The following is a 21,802-nucleotide window of genomic DNA, read 5'->3' on the forward strand; positions in this document are numbered from 1 at the left end:
TGAATTTCGTGGCAAACGATCTCCATCCCACTACTCTCCAAAGAGGAGATAAGACAGTAAATATGATTTATTGGTCTTGGAGACATGTCTGGTAGAGAAAGATGATTCTGCCTGGATCCTCGATTCAAGTGCTACCAATCATGTCAGTTCCTCTTACCAAGGATTCAGATCCTAGCAAATGTTGTCATAGGGAGAGATGGCTCTTTGAGTCGGTACTGGTGAGGTTGTTTCAACTATTGCTGTAGGTAGGCTGAAGTTATTTGTTGACAAGAAACGTTATCTGTTACTGGATAATGTTTTTGTAGTTCCGCATATTAAGAGGAACTTAATCTCGATTTCTTGTCTCATTGAACAAGACTATACCGTCTCATTTTCTGAGAATAAAGTGTTTATTTTCAAGAATAGAATGGAGATTGGTTATGGTTCAATGGAAAATAACTTATATGTACTAAGGCCGTTAGTCATAAAAGCCTTGTTTAACACTGAAATGTTCAATACGGCAACAACAGCTTTGGCATCTAAGGTTAGGCCACATCAACCTTAATAGGATTGAGAAGTTGGTGAAAAGTGGACTTCTAAAGAGTTTAGGAGAAAACTCCTTACCGGTATGTGAATCATGCCTCGAAGGCAAGATGACCAAACGACCTTTTACTAGAAAAGGTTACACAGCTAGGGAAGCCTTGGAGCTTGTACATTCAGACCTCTGTGGTCCGATGAATGTTAGAGCTCGAGGTGGATATGAATATTTCATCTCTTTCATAGATGATTATTCAAAGTTTGGGAATCTCTTCCTAATGCAACGTAAATCTGAAGCCCTTGACAAGTTCAAGAAGTATAAGGCTGAAGTTGAAAACTTGTTAGGTAAGAAGATAAAAACACTACGATCTGATCGTGGTGGATAGTATATGGACCTCCAATTCTAGAACTATATGATAGAATATGGGATTATGTCCCAACTCCCGGCCCCTGGTACACCTCAGCAGAATGGTGTATCAGAAAGGAGAAACAGGACCTTGTTGGACATGGTTCAGTCCAGACTCGTTTTGAGGTTATGCAGTGCAGACTGCATGTTATATCCTGAACAACGTTCCCTAAAAAAGTGTTTCTGAAACACCTTTTGAGTTATGGAGAGGCTGTAAAGGTAGTTTTCGTCACTTCAGGATTTGGGGCTGTCCGGCACATGTGCTAGTGACTAACCTAAAGAAGTTGGAACCACAATTGAAGGTTTGCCTCTTTGTAGGCTACCTCAAGGAAACGAGAGGAGGATACTTCTATGATCCGAATGAGAACAAAGTATTTGTTTCCACTAATGTCATCTTCTTGGAAGAAGATCACAAGAGGGAACATAAGCCACGAAGTAAGATCGTTTTACTTGAGATCTCAAGTGAGACTAAGACTGTTGAGAATTCAACAAGAATTGTTGAACAGGTCGATAGATCAACAAGAGGTTGAGGTCGGGACGTCTAGTCAACCAGCTCAAGAGTTGAGACTGCCTCGACATAGTGGGAGGGTTATGAACGACTGAAACCCAAAACATCATTACGAATGATGGGGTCGAGGATCCGTTGTCTTTTAAGAAAGCAATGGAGGATGTTGACAAAGATGAATGAGTTACGACCATGAACCAAGAAATGGAGTCTATTTACTTCAATAACGTCTGGAAGCTTGTTGATCCACCTGATGGGGTGAGACCGATTGGGTGAAAGTGGATCTATAAGCAAAAGAGAGGTGTAGATGGAAAGATGCAAACCTTTAAGGCTAGACTTGTGGCAAAGGGTTATACCCAGATTGAGGGAGTTAATTATGAGGAAACTTTCTCACCTATTGTCATGTTAAAGTCTATCAGGATTCTCCTGTCTATAGCCACATTTTATGATTATGAAATATGGCAAATGGACGTCAAGACTGCCTTTCTGAATGGTAATCTTGAGGAGACCATCTATATGACTCAACAAAGGGGTTCGTAGTTCCAGATCAAGAGCAAAGAGTTTGCATGCTTAATAGGTCTATTTATGGGCTGAAACAAGCATCTCGATCTTGGAACATCAGATTTGACACTGCTGTCAAGTCGTTTGGTTTTGACCAGAACGTTGATGAGCCTTATGTTTACAAGAAGATCATCAATAGCTCAGTAGCTTTCTTGGTACTGTATGTGGATGATATCCTACTCATTTGGAATGATGTAGGATATCTGGCTGACATTAAGGGTTGGCTCACTGCCCAGTTCCAAATGAAAGATTTGAGTGAGGCACAGTATATTCTCGGGATCCAGATCATTCGGGATCGCAAGAACAAACTATTAGCCCTATCTCAGGCATTGTACATTGATCAAATGTTTATCAGGTATAGGATGCAGGATTCCAAGAGGGGTTTGTTACCTTTCAGGCATGGAATCATTTTTTCTAAGGATCAATGTCCGAAGACAACTCAAGAGGTTGAGAAGATGAGACGGATTCCCTATGCTTCTGCTATAGGAAGCTTGATGTATGCAATGTCGTGTACCAGACCTGACATTTGCTATGCAATAGGGATTGTTAGTCGATATCAGTCCAATCTAGGATTTAATCACTGGACGACGGTCAAGACGATCCTCAAGTATCTTCGGAGAACTAGGGACTACATGCTTGTGTATGGAGATAAGGATCTGATCCTTACAGGATACACGGACTCTAACTTTTAGACCAATCGAGATTCTCGCAAATCGACATCGAGGTCAGTGTTTACTCTGAATGGAGGGGCTGTAGTTTGGCGAAGCATCAAGCAAGGATGCAGCGCGGACTCCACTATGGAAGCCGAATACGTAGCAGCTTGTGAAGCAGCTAAAGAGGTTGTTTGGCTAAGGAAGTTCCTTACAGATTTGGATGTTGTTCCAAATATAGATTTGTCTATCACTCTTTATTGTGATAAAGCGGGGCTGTGGTAGAAGCCTCGAAGTCATCGTCGGGGTAAGCATATAGAATGGAAATATCACCTGATCAGGGAGATTTTGCGTCGCGGTGATGTGATGGTCAAGACGATTGCATCAGAGCACAACGTTGCTCATCCCTTTACAAAGGTTCTCATGGCTAAAGTGTTCGAGGGTCATCTAGAAATCTGGGTCTGCGGGACATGCGACACCTTGTGTAAGGCAAATAGGAAATGATACTAGGGTATGCCCTAGTTTATTGTATATTGTACATGTTTATATTATATTGTACATTAGTCTCCCGAGTCATTAGGATAAGTGGGAGATAGTTGGGATTGGTGTCCTAATTCTCCTAGAGTCTCGTTGTTTTGTAAAGATACACATTGTTCAATGAATAAAATAAGTGTTATTTAATTCTGGCATTTACTCATATCCAATAAACAAAGCTCCTTGTTATCTTATGTGAACTTAAGCATGTATATGTGATATACAAGTGGATCATGCCTTAAGTGATAACCTAAATAGGTCTGTAGTATAAGGATTAAGGTGGGATACCTGATCATGGTGACACTACGGATACGACCCGCTTTGTAGAGGTTTGCAAGTATTGTAAACTACTACATATGGTAGATTCTGACCATTCATGTGGAGATGTGGAGAGGGGGTGTCCTATACAAAGATTTTGTATAAGACCTAGACCACGAAATGACTAGACTCTGTATATAATGCCGTTGATACTAGAGACTTACATCTCACCTAAACGACCATAGGTGACACGACCTCAATCCTGAGTGTTTTGGGAACTCCTACCTTTGAGAAAACAAATACTTTGTTCTCACTCGGATCATAGAAGTATCCTCCTCTCGTTTCCTTGGGGTAGCCTACAAAGAGGCAAACCTTCGAACGTGGTTCCAACTTCTTTGGGTTAGTCGATAGCACATGTGCCGAACAGCCCCAAATCCTGGAGTGGCGTAAACTACCTTTACAGCCTCTCCATAACTCCAAAGGTGTTTCAGAAACACTTTTTGAGGGAACGTTGTTCAGGATATAACATGCAGTCTGTACTGCATAACCCCAAAACGAGTTTGGAAGATGAGCATAACTCATCATAGTTTCTATAGGCGAAAAACCGAGCTAAACGATAGACTAAACGATCGCATAGCTTTTGCTAGACGGTCGCATAGCTTTATCTAAACGATTGGGCATCGACCTATATGATAGGTCTTAACCATCTCCCACTTACCCAGTCGTATATGCTATCGTTGTTTCCTCCGTTCCTCTGCCTCATACCAAGTCCGAACAGAGCCCACCCTCTAGATTCTCACACCGAGAATACCAAGGTAGCCTTGTTGGTGGTGTCAGACTCAACTCGACACCCTCAAGGATTTCTAGAGGCCGTTCGTGTTGCAGAGGAGTTCGTGACCGAGTAAATTGTTGAGGACGAGTGCGAAGTGTTCATGCGGTGTTCGTGCCGTGTTGCAATCGTGTACATCGAGCGCTCGTGGTTGCTGTTGTTCGAGCGATCAGAGTTTGTCTCCCTTGTTCATTTATTGTTCATGTTGTAATTTCTGCATTGTAATTGTATGACCGTTTGTATTCAAGTCGACTTTAACTCCACGTAACTAGAAGGCCTTCACCTAGACCTCACACTTAGCTTGTCTTATAGTCCTAGCTTTCCCTAGTAGCATACGCTAACCATTCGGATTTTTTTTAGGGACACATACTTCAAAAGCACAAGACATTAATTACTTAAGAACATCATGCCTAGACCATAACTATCTATACTCTATAAGTTAATAATCTACCAAGCATTCGTAAACATCAGTAAAGTAAATAGCTAGGTAAACGTTTAAGGCTGGCTATCAATAAGTAACTTTTCATAAAAGCATGACTTGTTAAATCATTTATAAACGTTTGTAAACATTAGAGTCACTCACTGTCTTTGAGAAATCCTTTTAAGATTGATGAGCTTCTTCTACTAATTTCAACCCTGTGAACATATCAAATTACTTTAGTTACTAGTCACGGTTTCCCTTTTTAGACTCACTTTCAGAATTAAACTTACATTTATTCGTTTTACTTTCAAATATTCGTAACTTACCATAGGACATCGGATACTTAGTCAAATTTAAAATGGCTTAAACTTCGATGGGTCGCCTCCTTTCTAATGCCTATACCCAGTACTTAGTAGGGTTTTTGGGGTGTCAAGCCCACGTTTAGCAAGTAGTTGCCTGTTCACCCAAAAAATTACAAATTCAAGTTCTAGTGTCAATAACTCGAAATCCAGAACTCATTTTAAGAAAATTCCTTCTTCAAACATGCTCAGAATTATGTTAACAATGTTACCTCAAAATTTCAACATAAAACTCTTCATGGTTTGATCTAGAGGTTTAAATCTTCCCCAGTGGCCCTAGACCATGAAGCTACCTGCTTGTTGACCATGAAGCTACCTGCTTGTTCAACACTTTCTAGGTTTAGATTCCAAAATATGTAACTCAAACCCCAGACCTTATCTTGCAAAATTTCCTCCTACAAACTTACCATAAAGGTGATAACAATATTACCTTAAATTTTCACCTTGAAATTCCATGTGGTTCGATCTAGATCTACGTTTCTTCATCGAGTGCCAAGAACGCCCGAAAATGAACCTTTGACTCTTTTTTGCTTCTTCGACCCTCTCTCCGGTGAGAACTCCCTTCCAAAGGCTTGATTTCAGAAACTACACTCACAGAGCTTTCTAATAGAACCAAGTTTTCCTGGTTTGCTCGAGCAAATCATGCCAAAATAAGCCCTAGAATTTCACCTTTCTTGTTTTTATTATCGTCCAACTCTTTGCGTGAAATCTCCTTAAGCCACCTCATCCATTAGTGGAGATTAAGGGTTGAGATTTAGCCATCTGTCCGAGAAACTAAAAGAGAAGTTTAAAACTGAGCGTTGCGAGCAACTCGATCCTCGCTAGGAAAACTCGATGGAGGAAGGTCCTTACTCGATGAAAGGACTCGATACTCAATGGGAAACTCAGTGCTGGGAGTTCGCTCGATGCATGCCCCTTACTCAATCACTCGTACTCGACGCGCGACCTTTCATCGCTTACCCACGATGCTCGACCCCTTCCTCGATCATTTATAATTGTCGTTCGACCCTTCCTCGATTTCTTATAATCGACACTCGACCCTTCCTCAATCACTTGTACTCGATGCTTGACAACATTTACTCGATGCCTACCTTGTGCCCATTCGATTCTCAAGCATCCCTCGACATGACCAACATTTAGCCAGAAATTCTATTTGTAAGCCTAGAACAATAAGTAACCGAGAGTTAAGTTCCCATACTTAAACATTTTCCTTCTTCAAACTTATCCTTTACCTCAAAACGCACAAATCCAATATAACTTAAACATTTAACCCAACATTTTGCTTACTTAAACAATAAACATAATGAAAAAAAGGAAATAAGGTGCGAGTTTTACAGACATTTCCAAAACAATATAAGAAACATAATTTTAACAGTCAACCCAATATGAACTATTTCAAGAAATACATTTCCAAAACTTCTATCAACAAAACCATCCATCTACCCATACATGTACCAATCTAAAACTATCCCCCCTCCTCCCCGTGCATATTTAAACAATACCAAAAGATATTTACACCTATATGGATATGAAGTAAATCCAAAAATTGATCTGTCAAAACAAACACATCCAAAATGACCAACCACGATCACATGTAGCAATCTAAAAATTCAGCCAACTCTATCTACACCTTATCTAACTTGATTTGTGAGTACGGTTTCCTTGTATCAATCTATAAACATAAAAGTCAAATATCATAATGGATTCTATTTTTCTCTGTGCTATTTGAAATGTCGAAATAACAATAACATACCAAATATGAGATGACAATGCTTCTTTTGGTCATAATATCCTTCATGTGCTCTCAACTTGTAGAAGACACTACAGAGAAAAACCAGTAAATAAGAATGAAGTAATTCTTACGCACTAGATGTCTACTTAATATGATGAATAAATAGTCATTGTTAATTTATATTTGCCTTTACTGTTCTCCATAAGATTTTCTTCTGGCTTTTTTAATATTCTTTTGAGATTGAAACATCGTAATTGCCCTATTAGTCAAGAAATAACCACAAATTATTCTAAAATAAAGTACACTCTAAAATAAAACACTACAAATGAAAAAGGTTAACTTACGTGTCAGTTATATATCGTATATCTACTCGTAATGTTGTCTTTATTGAGTCTAGGTAGTACACAACATCATCGTATGCATTTATAGCAAGTAGTGCCCAGTGACCACTAGTTAATAAAATATAATTAGTATTTTTATTGCTAATGGAAATTGATAAAAACAAAATTTGTTTTAACTCACCCAGGATTAAAAGGAGCAAGAACTAATTGGTTTGCTTCTAAGACCATCAGTCTACTACACAGGTTTCGAGTTTTAACTTCCTGAGAGTTATGTCCAGAGGAAATGAGAGATGGATCTACAAAAGTGTATTGTGAACTTTCCTTTGAATAAATAAAGGATGAGTGCAAGTACCTACAAAAGATTTATAACATAAATATAGACAACCAAAATTGGAAAGAAACATCAGAACTGAAGTCTACAAAAGTAATAACATTACTTACGCCAAGTCTACAAAAGTAATAACATTACTCTCGTAGGAAACAACTCTTTCGACTAATGCCAAAAAGTCCAACTGAAAGTTGTAAAGAAATACTAGATTCCTTGGCCATCACCTTCTCAGCATATCTAAGAATGGATTTCAAAGATACTGGAAGAACCGATGTTGAGTCATTAACTTCTTTTTTCTTAGTCATTTCCATTGAAGATTTCTCCTAATACAGCAAAATCGTAGCAACAAAAGTATATAAAGCAAAAAAATTAGACATTTGATGAACTTAATTGATTTTATTAGTATCACTTACCTTAAAAATTTTCAAATATTCTAGGTTATGATTTACATTCACCTTTATCTTGTCTCTTTGTTTCTCTGAAGACTTAATCTCCTCCACCTTAATCTTCTATTTTTGTTTCTTTTCATATGCAGTCTTCATCTTGTCTTTTTGTTTATTTTGAGATTCGATCTCATCTGCTAAAAATTGCTTAGAGCAACTTCCATGTCCAGAAAATTTTATAGAATATGACATTTGAAGACGAGCTTCTAATTCTCTAACACGTTGACGAAGTGCTTCATTTTCACTTACAATTTCCTTGTTTTCATCATTCCCATGTTTTTAATTTCGTTTCAATGTATGAAAGTAAGCCGTTGGAGTAACAAAACCACCAACCCTATGCACATGTCCATGCCTTTCTTGAGTACCCAAAGCTTGTGTTAAGATATCATTGGTTTGTGGCACAATGGATCTGTATTATTCTTTGAGATCTCATCCTAAAAGGAAATTAAATTTAATATAATTGAGCTATATGTCATATATTTCATGTAAATTTAATACTTCTCTTACTATTCGATTGAGACTTCTTGAACATTTTAATTGTCGTATTCTCCTTTCTTATTAACTCGAGCCTTCTTCCATAGGTTAGCTCAATCAAAATCACTTTCATTTGAAGATACTTTCTTCTACATTCAAATGAAAAAAAAAAATAGATATTGGGATAAATTTAGGAATCGTGAGAACATATACTAAATTCTTATCATCTCCTCAACAAGGTTAGTATAACCTTTCCTTGAAATTTGATTGCATTTATTCTTGGATCGACGTTCTTGTAGCAAGCGTCTTTTTTCCTATACAAATATAATGATTATTAGTGGGAATGACATAACAAATATTTATAAAATTAAATTAATAATTTACCTAAAATTTTAGACACAATCTCGATCTTACAAACTCTTCCCAATGACTTTGATCAATAAATGAATACTTTTCTGGTGGATTTATTAGAAGTTGAAGTTCATCTTTAAATGGCATAATGTATTTTGTTGTTAACCAATTCTTAAAATGATGAAAAGCTATGCCTGCAGTTTTCATAACGTTCTTCCTAGATCTTGTATCAATTACAAAGGCGGCCTAAATATTGAAAAATTAGTGAAAACATTACATATACATCTATAACTTAGTGTATTTTGTGCACCCTTCGTATAATGGTTTTTCAATATCATTAAGCAACTTCTCAAATCCATTCGGGTCTTTTGAATATTCCTCGTGAGCAACTTCAACCATTTCTTTTAAACTTCCAACATCAGTCTCTTCATACATATGGGTGTCAAACTTAGAAGATTTTCCACAAAATGATGAGTTAGGAAGTTTATAGGGTTTTCATATCATTTGGTATCAGAACCTAGATGCACTAGATCGGATATATCTTGTGAATATTATTTTTTTTATCGACTTTAGTAATTACATAGGTAGATTTTGCTTCTTGTTTATTTCTATGTTGAATCTATTTTCAGTGAAAAAAAAACATGGGACTTCAAAATTGAAAAGGAAAAAAAAAAGGAAATCGAGGGGGCGACAGATCTTGAAACTGGAAGAAAGAAGAAAAAATTGTTTGAAATTGGAGAAAACAATTCATAATCTTTGGATAATCTACTCTTGTGCATCTATGATTTATCCATGATTGTAAATCTAGTAAGAAAAGATGATAAATAATGATCAACTTCAAAAAACAAGTTGTGGAAAACAAACAAGTTAACAATACATACAACTTGTCATTTATAGCTCTACAACATTCCAACCTCAAGAAAGTAAGACAAATCAGAGAACCTCAAGGAAAATCAGAGAACAAAGACAAAAACATCTAAAAAAAATTGAACCCAAGGTGTGCACATGCTCTAATGTGCTAAACATATATTAATTCCAATAACTAAAAATTGAACCCAAGTTTGACAAAGCATTACTTAGTTCGTAAAGCCCTAATAAATTAGACACATTGACTATCTAACTTTGGCAAGCATTTAATTAAAAAAAAGTGGCAAGTTCTCTAAAATTAAAGCCCTAATTTTGGAAAAGTGGCAAGTTCTCTAAAATTAAAGCCCTAACTTTGGCAAAGTGGCAATCCCAACTATGGCAAGTTCTCTAAAATTCAATCTCATTGAAGAACAATATGAAACAAGAGTTTATTATGAGATTTAAGAATATACCTGAGAGATTAAACCCTAACTTTGAAAGTTCAAGCCTCAAACAAAAAAAAATCAAGCCATAACTTTAAAAGTTCATGCCTCAAACCAAGAAAATCAAGCCCTAACTTTGAAACTTCATGCCTCAAACTAAGAAAATCAATTAAACCTAATCTAAACAAGATTAAGCCTAATCTAAACAACAAAATCAAGATTAAGTCTAATCAAACCAAGAAAATCAAGACTTAAACCCAATTTAAAAAAGAAAGTCAAGATTAAGCCTTAACTTTGAAAGTTCATGCCTCAAATCTACTTACCTCAATGAAGAATCTCTTCAAGATTGATGGAATAACAAAGAAGCATCGAAGGGAAGTGAAAAATCAAGAAGATTTCGAGTGTATTGCGCAAAAAATCAATTGCATAGATTGCAAATCGACTGCTGTAATTTCTTTTAAATATGTCTAATAGAATCGCGACACTCTAAATGAGCATTGCAATGCTGTTCAAAAGGCGTGCAATTTTCCTGTCAAACCCGTAGCATTGCAACGCTATTGAGAACGTTGCAATGTTGCGTTTATGAGGCACACACATTTTTCATTTTTCCGTCAAAATATGTAACGTTGCAATGTTACCCTATATATTTTACAATTCTTGACCTCTTAAAACGTGAAGAATCCATTAATTGAACTTGACATTTTTAAAACGTCAAGTACTGTATTTTCCAGGAAAAATGCACAACCCCGAATTTTTAAAATCAATTCTTGACATTTTTTTCTTTAAAATCACTTATTTCTTGACATTTTTTTTCATAAAAACGTCAAGTATTTAAAATTGCAAACATCAAGAAAGGTGGTTTTTCTTATAGTGTTTGTTGTACTTCTTTTATTTCCTTATCTATGACATTCAAAACTTTTTTATTTGCAGATGAGTTGGGAGATAGAGGACATTCATTTGTTAAAACAAATTTTAAATCATTATCTGTTGGTATATTCGATTTCTATGTTGAATAATTAAGACCGTTATTTTTATTGGAAGCGAGTAAATTTGAAGAATTCAACATGTTTAAATTATAAACAAATTCTAATTAGTAAATTGCTTTTAAAACTAAATCAATTTTAACAAAAAGTAACAATGTACCCAAATTTCATTATTTATTTGCAACGATAGTATAGTAAGTCAGAATAAGTGCTACCAAGGGACAGTCAAATACTCCTTCACTAAAGCAAGACATTCTTGACTAAATACTATAATAATGTATAAACATCTTATATATTTAATAAAATATATGATGTTTTATTTAAATTTTTAGTTGCATTAATCACAAACCAATAAACATGTATGTAGAGACAAAATGTCGTCTTTAAAGTAAATATAATTTGCTTGTCATTGAGACATGTTTAGTGAAAAATGATAAATTAACCTGGATAATAGATTCAGATATCGCTAATTATATCTGTGCTTTCCACCAAATTCTCCAAGGAGGAGTTGTCAACTTATGATGCAAAGCTTGTATTGTATGATCAGCTTACATGGATGAAATGAACAAAATCAGCTTCATCCCACTAAGTTTATGGGCATGCAATTAGAATTTGGAAGCTGAAGTTATTGAAGAAGTAGTTCTTCACTCTTCAGCTGAAAACCAAAATTTCTCCTCCAAAATTCCCTCAATTCTGTTCATTTTGAGTCCCACAACTCAATATAAGGTCCAAAGAGAATAGTAGGAAAGATCTATTGGTCGTCACCTTGTTGTTGAGGAGATTGGAGCTGATTTTGAAGTTCAAAATCTTCAAAGGTGAGCTTTTATGAAACCCTCTTTTTCTGATATGAACATGCTTACTTTGATGCTAAAATTGATGAATTAGAGTGCTTAATGATCCTGAATTCTTCCACTAACTGCTTACTAACTCCAACAATTTAAAGTTACGAATGGACTCATAGAAGTATTTTTCCCCCAAACTTCTTTGGGCTAATTGCATAAATAGAATCCAAGCCCAAAATAATAGAATATGTAGTACAAGTATAAAATAATTGCATATATAGATAAAAAAAAATGGTAAAAGACTAAAAAATGCATGCCTAGCCACCATTTTGCTCGCATCTTCCCAGTTTTCTCAAATTAAAAGCTATCACTAATAGCAGCTATCAGTGAAAGTCACTGATAGTTGCTATCGCTGATAGCTTCCATCAATTGCTATCGATGATAGTTACTATCAGTGATAGCTTTCAATTTGAGAAAAAATAATACAATCTTGAAATATTAACTTTTAATTTGTTATCAATTATCAGTAGCTATCATTGATTCACTTTCATCAATTGGAATCAACCTTGAAATATTAATACTTAAGGCTATCAGTGGCTATCAATGATAGATTTATAAATAGCGATCAACTTTGAAAGAAGACCAACAACTTTGATTACCACAATAACTATCACTAATAATCTTTTATCATGACTATCACTAATAGCAGCTATCAATCGCTATTACTGATAGATTTTCATCAATTAAAATCAACCTTGAAATATTAATACTTAAGGCTATCAATGATAGACTTCTATAACTAGTTATCACCTTTGAAAGAAACTCAATATATAGATTTCACCTAAGTTCTATCACCGTGTTGATTATTTTCTTTATTGTGAAATTTTATATTGTACTTATTGTATTATATTTGTTGTATTTTATTCTTTCCTTATTTGTAATTATTTTATTCTTTCTTTATTTGTAATTATTTTATTCTTTCCTTATTTATAATTGGGTATTTCTTCTATTTAAGAAACCCTTTCCTCCTAAAATTAATAAGAGAAAAAACAATGTTTTTCTAGCATGGTATGAGAGCAACAAAATTTTTGGAACCCTAAAAACCAAAAAAAAATTTTTTTTTTTTTTGGACAATATCATACAATTGTGGAGATAGTTTGAGGGTCGTTGTCCCTATCAAGTGGTATCAGAGCCATGCTCGGTAGAATCCTCGGTGCCAAACAAAGATATATAGCAGAGCCTTGGAAGTAATCATGGTGTGATCCGTGGTTGAACTCTATTGGATAGGCGGTATGCTCAGGTGAAAAGGAGTTAGCCTAGATATAAGTTAGACGGATGGATGATTCTTTGAGGGGAGGCTCGGTGGTCCTTTGTTCGAGGGGAGGATTTTTGGGAATGCGACCAAAGTCCCACATTGGTTAGATAAGAGGAGGATCATGGGTATATAAGTGAGGATGACGATCTCCATTGGTATAAGACCTTTTGGGATGAAACCAAAAACAAAGCCATGAGGGTTTATACCTAAAATGGACAATATTATACGTCGAGTGGCCACATTTTTACATCAAGATAAGACAAGGAAAGGCGAAATTGAAAATTAAAAGATTAACTAGTCAACTTATATATTTTTAGATTTTTTTCTCTTATTCTACTATGTTACAAATATCCAACTTATTTTTCTAAAAAAAATCAAATCAAATCAAATTTATACGATTTCGGTTAACTTTAAACTAATTACTATATCAATTTAAAACTTAAATTTTTAGAAATATATCAATTTACACTTTCATTCAGATTTCCCTTGAAAAATATTATATGACTGTGAAGCTTATAATTGTTGTAATTAAATTCTTAGATTATGTCATAAGCTTATAATTGAGGTAATCTTAATTGAGAATCCAAATTGACTTACACATGAAAGTCTAAGAACTTAATTGATAAACTTATAAGTTTCACACGAAGTGTATCCTAACGAAAAGTAAAGGGAGGGGATAAATTGATACACTTTCATGTTTTAAATTGATACAATTATTAGTTTAGCATTTTAACGGATAAAATCTCAAAATTTTGGAGACAAATTAATATTTTCGTACTCCTCATGTTCATACTAAACTCTGATTGATAGATTTAATTTATTTATAAGAGGTTAAATATGATTTTTAAATATTTTTAATTATATTTAAAAGGCCCATTATGGAAAATATGAAAAATATGAAAAATAAAAAAGTGATAAATGATTCTTATTTATAGAAAAAGGAATAATAATAATAAAGAAGGGACGGTCGGGTAAAAGAACTGAAAAATAAACAGGAAAAATTGGTCCCGGCGGGGCTCGAACCCGCGACCTTCGGCTCATAAGACCAACGCTCTAACCAACTGAGCTACGGGACCATTTGTTGTAAGAAAAGTAATTAATTATTTTCTAGTGGAAGTATATTTCGAAGACCAGCGCATTATTATTTGTGGTATCCATGTTCTTCCACCACTATTTATCTTAGAAGAAAATGCAATTATGTGAATTTTTGTTTTTATTTTTATTTTTTTCACTTCAATAACTACTCCATCTATCGATCTAGTGGAAGTATAAATAAATAAAAGAAAGAATTATTTTTAATTGTATAAGCCAAGACTTAACGATAATTGACATGATTTTCATCTATAGAGATTAGAGGTTCGATCTCTCATTTCCTTAATTATTGTACTAATTAAAAAAAAAATAGTTGTACAACGCTTAGCTTGCGTTTGTTTCTAAATCAAATTGAGTAATATTTCTTTAATGAATTATGAAGTTAAGTAATAATTATAAGTGTAAAAGGTTTAATTTAGAGTTGTGGTTTTAAAAATAATTGTTGGGTTGCTGTAAAATGGAGTAAATTAGTGATTGGTATATATATACACATATATAATATTTTGTAAATTTCAGTTTTAAACATGAAAAAGTAGTCTTTTATGTTTGAAATTGTCTTGGTTAACAATGATGACTAAATAGACATGTTATTAAAATTTGTATTTTTTTTAGAATTTATATTTTTAAATAATTGTTAAAATTTTATATCATATATACTTTTAGCTTAATTTATATTTTGTTTGTTCTAGATTATTTATTTATATTTGGTTCTTTCTAGATTATTCGTTGAGTATAAGATTATTTATTAAAATATAGAAGAATTATGTGTGATTTCTTTTTTAAAAAATATGAAATTATTTAATGAAAAATGGTGGCAATGAACTAATCACTTTGAAAATTTAGGATATAACAATTAGTTTCATTATTAAATATACAAAATCAATTTAAACTTATTAAGACTAAAATTGAAATTTGAAAATCTGTAAGAAGTAAGGTTAATTCTCCCTAATCTACTTTTTGGAATAGATTTTAAAAATGGTAAGAATGAAGGAGTGATTGAAAAAGTGATTTTAATAAATTCATTTATGTTGTGAATTTGAGGAGTACAACCACATACAACGAGAACACGGATATGGAGAAAATCTAATATAATAATAATATATAATATAATAAATATAATAATTATCCCAATTGACAGATAATAATTATCAAAAGCTTGGAATGTAAATTCATTGACATTATCAAGACAAATTGTCTTAATTGTATAATCTATTGTGCTCTTAACTTAATTATTTAAGCAAGTAATTTTGCAAATGTAAGATTTCGACTTGATACATGTGACCATCTATTACATGCGTCTATTAATACCATAAAATATCTAAATGGTCCACTTGGTGGGTTAATAGGTCTACATATATCATCATGAATTCGTTCTAAAAATGCAATCCATTTTCCTTGAGAGCAAGCATTACATGATAATTCATTAGATTGAAGAATTTTCTGGCTCTTCAATGGATGTCCATTTGAGTTCTCAATAATTCTTCTCATCATTATAGACCTTGAATGACCTAATCTATCATGTCAAATTATAAATATGTCTGGATTCATGAACTTCAGGTTCATTGTTACATATGTTTCAATTACTCATATATGAGTACAATATAATCCAGAAGATAAAGTAGACAACTCTTCCGGTATACATTTTTCATATGAGACAGTAGATATGATATATGGATATTCCGCACTATTCTAACTATCAGTCTCAATATGATAATCATTGCAACGTATATCTTTAAAAATTAGTAGATTTATCTTTGATTGACTAGAAAACAATGCATTGTCAATTGTAAATTTTGTTCCTCTATGCAAAATAATATATATTCTTCCAAAACCTTCATTCAAGTTTGCAGAACCTGATATTGTATTTACTTTTACTTTCAACATTGTCAGTTTGGAAAAATATTTCCTACTTGTAAGTATTGTGTGTGTAGTTGTATTGTCTGCCAGACATATATCTTCTTTACTCATTTTTTAATTACCCAACATATGAAAATAACTCATATTTCTTCATCAAAAGAAAATAATTATAATAAGAAAAATAATACTTGGAATGTATAAAAGTTAACATTTAAAAAAAAACATAAATATAGATAAAAGAAAATAACAACATTAAGTCTAAATATTCTCAAAGTCAAAATAAACACTCGATGTTCCACCAACTATGTCATTCTTCTCTTCAGGAGATTCAAAGAAGTTCGTCATATCCAAATTTGTCATATGGGATGAGTCAAATATGTCATTATCCAGGTTTGCAAAATTTACTTTCACATTTTTCTCTTTTTACTTCAGGGAGGCTTGATAGAGATCGACTAAGTGTTTAGATGTACGACAGGTATGTGACCAATGTCCAGTCATTCTGTATCGAAAGCCTTTATTTTCAACACTTTTAAACTCTTATTTTGTGGAGCTTTTCTTTTGTGATCATCCATTTGTATGGTTCTATTGAAAATTGAATGATTAGAACGATTACCAGGAAAATAATAATTATTTCTTCCTCTGTCACAGTCATGACCTCGACCACGACCGCGATTATTATTAAAATTCACACCATTCACTTTAGGAAATGGTGTCATTCCGATTTGTTGAGATTTGTGATTTTTGCATCAGTAACTTGCTATTTTGTTCAACCACGAGAAGACAAGAAATTAGTTCAAAATATTGTTTAAATCCTTTCTCTCGATATTTTTGCTACAAGAACATTTTCGAAATATGAAATGTAGAAAATGTCTTACATTTTCGAAATATGAAATGTAGAAAATGTATTCTCTAACATATCAATGCCAGTAATTTTCTCTTCACATAACAACAATTTCGAACTGATTTTAAATAATGTGAATTTGTAATCACTTGCTGATCTGAAATCTTGTAGCCTTAAGTACATCCACTCATAATAAGCTCTAGGAAGAATAACTATTTTTTTTATGATCATACCTCTCTTTAAAAATTTTCACAAGATACGAGGATCTTCTATTGTACGATACTCCATTTTCAATCCATTATGGAGATGATGATGAAGGAAGATCATAACTTTTGTTTTGTCCTAACTGGATGTCATATTTCTTTCTTTAATAGTCTCTCCAAGATTCATAGCATTTAGGTGGATTTCGATATCAAGCACCCATGACAAATAATTATTGTCGTTAATATCAATGACGAGAAATTCTAATTTTGTGAGATTTGTCATGGCAGCACTATCATAAAATATTGTATTATATTAGAAACTTAATATATATATGCAAAATAACATTAAATTTATTAATTATAACGAAGAGGAAAAAATCGACATACCTTTATGACCTACTATTAACAGGAAAGACGATCGGAGCTCATGCTGATAACGTGTTGTGAATTTGAGGTGTACAATGACGCACAACGAGAACATAGATATGAAGAAAATATAATATAATAATATATAATAAAATAAATAAATATTAACATAAATAAAACATAATATATAAATAAACAAAATAAATAAAACAACAAAAATATGAAATAAGAAATTTCTCCACTTTCTCCAACTTTCTTTGAATTTTCACCGATGTGTGTATTTTACAAGCTCCACCAAATGACTTTATTTATAAGCAAAATGCCAAGTAGGAGGTGGTTTATTTGGACACTAAGAATGAATATTTACAAGACACATGGCAACATACATGGGGTGTAGAGTGAGTGACATTTGGCTTTTGACACTAAGAATGGGTATCTATTTTACTCATAATTTGTAATATTTATAATAAATTTATTTATCTTACCAAACACTCATAGCAAATTATGATTTTACATAATCGTTTTTAACACAAAACAATCCCAAACACAACCCTAATCCATTAAACTAATTTTTTAGTTTTGTGTCTAATAGATTCTTAAACCTTTTTTTTCTTTTGTCTAATAAGTACTTGCATTTTCACTTTTGTGTCTAGTAAATTAGAATTTATTTGACACATTTTAAATTCAAGGGCTAGTAGACTCCATATGAAAATTTATTATTATCTTCTTAAACACCAATTTTAATTAAATATCAAATAGATTTGCTAACTTTCAATTTTTTTTTAATATTTTAGAAATTATTAGACACATAATTGAAAGTTTGAAAACACATGTTGGATAATTTAAACACTTAGGCCTCCTAAGTGATTGTTCATTAATATTCTTATACTGAGGAGGAACCTAAGTGCATGGAAGGTGAAGGGATCTTACACTAAGAGGAAACCTAAGTTTCATTGAGAGGGAGTCTCACACTTAGGAGAGCATAAGTGATTGTTCTCTAAGTTGGGCTATTTGAGTACCACTGTAATTGTCATTTACTTATAGATAAGTGCATTGTTTTAATTCCTTGACTTTATATTAGTTAAAATATTTTACCACGGGCATAATCCCTGGTGGTATTGCACCGAATCGGGTTACTAAACTTCATGTTCTGTTCTGGCTTTAGTTTTTTACGTTTTTTTATGATGTCCTTGGAGTTGTTATAACATTATGTGTAATAAGTTTTGTCGTCTGTTAAACAACCTTTATTTCATAAACAAAGTCTCAAATTGACTAAGCAAGTGAGGAAACCATGGAATATAAGTGGGGACAATAATTTTTATGTTGGACCGACATGGCAACTCTAGAGGGGAATGAATAGGGTTGGATGAATAGGGCTTAATTAAACTTTTTTCTTAAAAAAAATATGCTCAATTTAATCTAATTAGTGTTAGGTTGTATGTCCTAAAACTTTCAGTTTGTGATGATTAACATATTCTATTATCAATAAAGATGTTAATGACGTTTGATTAAAGCTACATAATTAATATTAAAAAAAAATGAAATTTTCACATAATTAAACTTGACAAGTTGTATTAATTTTCACCATAGACTTTCAATTTCATCAAACCAAAGTTTAGGCCTAGATAAGTATGACAATTTTTATCCTTCCTTTATTTTTTCATAAAATAAATGTGAAAACTAAAGATGGAGATCATAAAATTTAAAGAACCAAATACAATTGACCAAACGACGTCAATCGATTGTGAACTAAAGAAATTGGCATCAATTTTGTGCATGAAAAAATTGACTAATCGATAAGTCGATTAAAATGGTTTGACTTCAAACCAATCCAAACATGTATATGCGGTTTTAAAAAGTAACAGCCGATTTTTAGGTAATGACTATATATAAATTTCTTTTTTGGGGGAAAAATATATTTTTTTTAATTAATTTTCCGTTACTCCTTTTTCTTTCCTTTTGTCTTGTTAGACTTTTGTCCCATTGCCTAGTGTCACAATCTAACTTTGAGATAGTAGATTGTGTACTCACTTTGCAAACAGTGAAGTGGCAACACGTGAGTCTTGACACATCTGGCCAAGACAGAGGGCCAAGAGAAGTGCCATGATGCGACTGAGGAGGACAGCGCATCATCCAACACACCAACATAAGTGGGCAAACATGCCATGTTGAATATTAAGTGGAAAGACAAGCAACCATATCATCGGTGGGGTTAGTAACAAGCTTAATGGGGGCCAAATGGGGCCGTAAGCCGTGACCTCGAAAGGTGGGATTTCGTCGCGAGTTTAGACGAGCGACTCTAGAGTTAGATGCATACTGATAAGATATGTAAGCACATTGAATTTCATGTCAATCGGAGTTCAGACAGGCATTCTATGTTGGTGAGTGACTGTTCGTCACATTTCATATGCATGAGAGGCAAAGAGGAAAATGTCCAGAATGTACTATAGGGGGAGGCATGGTGTTGGCTCTCCACCACCCCTGGGCCCTGTGGCTTGAGTGAGGTACCCATGGCACGTGTTATAGTGTGGGCGATCATTATAAGACAAGTGTTTTGAGCGTCCTCCATCGAGAATAGGATCTCATGGATAGTGTCAAACAATATGGGTGTGCCGGCATTTCACTCTTGCCCATGGGCCAAAGGTTCGATGTAGCACTCGGTATGCAGTTTTGATTCGACAAGGACTCAAAAGGGTCTAAGTCTCAATATGTCTAGATGGATGGATGTCTGAAAAGTCCCGAGTTAGAAAATTGCCCATGAATTGGTTAACGACGGTTCTTGATAAGCGTGTCTGAATAAGAGAGAGAAAGTTGATGACATCCCGACACTCAAGATTGCATCCTAAAGCATCAGTGGGACTCAATAGCTCTCGATTGGCCAGATACTTGCCCGAGTTGTCCCGGTAAGCATTGTAATCACCCGGTAAAGCCCAGTAGGCAACCATTGGGCCGATAAAAGCCCCGTACGTGCCAAAAAAACTCGGTAGAGCCCAATAAGCATTGTTATGTCCTAGAAAATCTCGATAAATGTCTAAATCACCTAGTAAGCCCCGGAAAAGTGTTGTAAGTCCGTTTTGGCCCAACAAAGGGTTAGAACTCATCCCGGTGAAGTTCTGAAGCGATGTAGAAGTACGGGGGACGTGTTATTGGGAACCAAGATGATGAAGAGAGATGTGACGTTGCATTGTGATGACCTTAGCCTCATATATAGGCAAGGTCGAGCCTCATGACTTGACCTAGAGTAGAGGCAAGTAAGCTAAAGTCGCACATGAGGGAAAATACACGTATGGATAACGTATATGGCCGAATGAAGTTCAGTTCTACATGAGTCAATTCGGTTAAAGATGAAAGAACATCGCCTAAGGTCCGACGAAGCTTCAAAGATTCGAGCAAAAAGTGAATTGGGACTTGAGCATCCCTTAAGGCTAACCATGATCATGGGTGAATCACGGTGTCGCACGGTTGGAGAAGTACGACTGTGACATTTGGTATAAGAGCCACTCTTTTAGTGGAGTAGGACAAGACAGATAGAAAGAAACCCGAGGATGGAATGAAGACTTCACAGATGCATCACAAGTGCTAGTTTGGCAGGGCAGATGTGAGTCAGTATTAGAGACAATATGTGGGTTAAAGCCAGATTTCGCCATTGAAGGAAATTCGTCCCGTCAAGAAGTAAGAACCAAGCTCGTTTGCCAAGAGTTTGGGTGTTCCATTAGCAAGATGAAGTACAAAAGGTGTACCAGGTAGGTGCCTTCAAAAGCACCATTACCATTAGAGGGATAGTGTTAGTGGTTGTAAACAGAAGAACTAGGGGTCAGGGAGACATAGTTGTCAAGTGCATTTATGCATCAAGAGTCTGTATGGGCGGATGTCATGGCTAGTAGAGCCAAGTGATTGAGAAGTAACTCATAAGAATGGGTTATTGTCCCGCGAGAATGCTCCCTTTATGTGAAGCCAGTATGTCCCTTAAGTCCTTCCACATGCCTAAGTGCGATGGCTTCATAGTTGTTGGGGCCAGTGCACGTTGGAGATGACCAACAGTCTGGCAATTCAGAGAAAGAGAAAAAAAGTTTCATAAAGAACAAGAGAAGCATCTTCACAATGTTGCCACATAAGGTGGCCATGGAGTCGGCTGAAGGGTAGTGTCGACGAAAAAAGGGGTTGTGTTTTGTTCTCCGACTTCGTAAACGTGACGGTAGGTGCCACAATGTGTGATGTTCCGTGGTAGGCCTTCGAGCCTCACCCCAAGGGGTGCATCTTAATGTGTGCTCAGAGAGTATGTGTTATGGTTGTGATGACAGCCAAGTTATGTGGGATGAAAAGATATCCCTTTTAGCAGAGGCGAGAGGATGCAAAAGCTTTTGCC

At 34.4% G+C, this 21,802-nt stretch overlaps 1 non-coding gene across 1 annotated transcript; it reads right to left on the minus strand.

Annotated features, from left to right (window-relative positions):
- Nucleotides 1–14,079: 14,079 nt before the first annotated feature.
- Nucleotides 14,080–14,153, minus strand: TRNAI-UAU (transfer RNA isoleucine (anticodon UAU)). Its single transcript has one exon. It is a non-coding gene; the product is annotated as a tRNA-Ile (tRNA).
- Between the last annotated feature and the right edge of the window lie 7,649 nt (nt 14,154–21,802).

This window comes from Benincasa hispida, chromosome 11 (genome assembly GCF_027475165.1).
Source record: "Benincasa hispida cultivar pf3 chromosome 11, pf3_genome.v1.1, whole genome shotgun sequence".
NCBI classification, from domain to species: domain Eukaryota; kingdom Viridiplantae; phylum Streptophyta; class Magnoliopsida; order Cucurbitales; family Cucurbitaceae; genus Benincasa; species Benincasa hispida.